Below are 2,500 nucleotides of genomic sequence, written 5' to 3'. Positions count from 1 at the left end.
CACAACCACAACGTGCTTGCTAGTGTGCCTAGGGGATGGCAAGGCAACGTGCATCTTGCTGGCATTGCGCCCAGCAAGCCTTTGGGCAACTCGAGTTTCAGCATCACGACACCCCTCCCCCCTATAATAGGCTGCCGAGCCATTACCAAAGTGCCACGGGTAGACGTCCTTTTCCGTGAGGAGACATACTAAAGGAAAGTGCTCTAGAGGTCGAATTTTGACGCCGTTTTTTGCAACAACCTCTAGAAAAATAAGATCTTTCCATCCTCCAAATTTGGTGAATTTACACCGTGCCGATTTTTTTTGACGATTTTTTTACCGCCCGGAATGCCGGAAATTCAAAAAAAATGAAAAACGGAGCAAACCTGCGATTTTTGACCTGGATTTTTTTGTGCAGCCTTCACATAATATTACCAAGGTTCCCTCAAAATTTCACGAAAAATGCACGAGCCAATTCTGAGATATGAAAATTTGGCTCCTCCGTTGCAACGCTCCGAGCCATCGTTGCAACGGCGGGTGCCTCCGTGGGGGGCGGGGGAGCCCGGCGGCACACCACAACCACAACGTGCTTGCTAGTGTGCCTAGGGGATGGCAAGGCAACGTGCATCTTGCTGGCATTGCGCCCAGCAAGCCTTTGGGCAACTCGAGTTTCAGCATCACGACACCCCTCCCCCCTATAATAGGCTGCCGAGCCATTACCAAAGTGCCACGGGTAGACGTCCTTTTCCGTGAGGAGACATACTAAAGGAAAGTGCTCTAGAGGTCGAATTTTGACGCCGTTTTTTGCAACAACCTCTAGAAAAATAAGATCTTTCCATCCTCCAAATTTGGTGAATTTACACCGTGCCGATTTTTTTTGACGATTTTTTTACCGCCTGGAATGCCGGAAATTCAAAAAAAATGAAAAACGGAGCAAACCTGCGATTTTTGACCTGGATTTTTTTGTGCAGCCTTCACATAATATTACCAAGGTTCCCTCAAAATTTCACGAAAAATGCACGAGCCAATTCTGAGATATGAAAATTTGGCTCCTCCGTTGCAACGCTCCGAGCCATCGTTGCAACGGTGGGTGCCTCCGTGGGGGGCGGGGGAGCCCGGCGGCACACCACAACCACAACGTGCTTGCTAATGTGCCTAGGGGATGGCAAGGCAACGTGCATCTTGCTGGCATTGCGCCCAGCAAGCCTTTGGGCAACTCGAGTTTCAGCATCACGACACCCCTCCCCCCTATAATAGGCTGCCGAGCCATTACCAAAGTGCCACGGGTAGACGTCCTTTTCCGTGAGGAGACATACTAAAGGAAAGTGCTCTAGAGGTCGAATTTTGACGCCGTTTTTTGCAACAACCTCTAGAAAAATAAGATCTTTCCATCCTCCAAATTTGGTGAATTTACACCGTGCCGATTTTTTTTGACGATTTTTTTACCGCCCGGAATGCCGGAAATTCAAAAAAAATGAAAAACGGAGCAAACCTGCGATTTTTGACCTGGATTTTTTTGTGCAGCCTTCACATAATATTACCAAGGTTCCCTCAAAATTTCACGAAAAATGCACGAGCCAATTCTGAGATATGAAAATTTGGCTCCTCCGTTGCAACGCTCCGAGCCATCGTTGCAACGGCGGGTGCCTCCGTGGGGGGCGGGGGAGCCCGGCGGCACACCACAACCACAACGTGCTTGCTAGTGTGCCTAGGGGATGGCAAGGCAACGTGCATCTTGCTGGCATTGCGCCCAGCAAGCCTTTGGGCAACTCGAGTTTCAGCATCACGACACCCCTCCCCCCTATATTAGGCTGCCGAGCCATTACCAAAGTGCCACGGGTAGACGTCCTTTTCCGTGAGGAGACATACTAAAGGAAAGTGCTCTAGAGGTCGAATTTTGACGCCGTTTTTTGCAACAACCTCTAGAAAAATAAGAACTTTCCATCCTCCAAATTTGGTGAATTTACACCGTGCCGATTTTTTTTGACGATTTTTTTACCGCCCGGAATGCCGGAAATTCAAAAAAAATGAAAAACGGAGAAAACCTGCGATTTTTGACCTGGATTTTTTTGTGCAGCCTTCACATAATATTACCAAGGTTCCCTCAAAATTTCACGAAAAATGCACGAGCCAATTCTGAGATATGAAAATTTGGCTCCTCCGTTGCAACGCTCCGAGCCATCGTTGCAACGGCGGGTGCCTCCGTGGGGGGCGGGGGAGCCCGGCGGCACACCACAACCACAACGTGCTTGCTAGTGTGCCTAGGGGATGGCAAGGCAACGTGCATCTTGCTGGCATTGCGCCCAGCAAGCCTTTGGGCAACTCGAGTTTCAGCATCACGACACCCCTCCCCCCTATAATAGGCTGCCGAGCCATTACCAAAGTGCCACGGGTAGACGTCCTTTTCCGTGAGGAGACATACTCAAGGAAAGTGCTCTAGAGGTCGAATTTTGACGCCGTTTTTTGCAACAACCTCTAGAAAAATAAGATCTTTCCATCCCCCAAATTTGGTGAATTTACA

Source organism: Arachis ipaensis, chromosome B7 (assembly GCF_059453495.1).
Source record: "Arachis ipaensis isolate K30076 ecotype BB chromosome B7, ASM5945349v1, whole genome shotgun sequence".
Taxonomy (NCBI): domain Eukaryota; kingdom Viridiplantae; phylum Streptophyta; class Magnoliopsida; order Fabales; family Fabaceae; genus Arachis; species Arachis ipaensis.
This window is presented reverse-complemented; position numbering follows the sequence as displayed.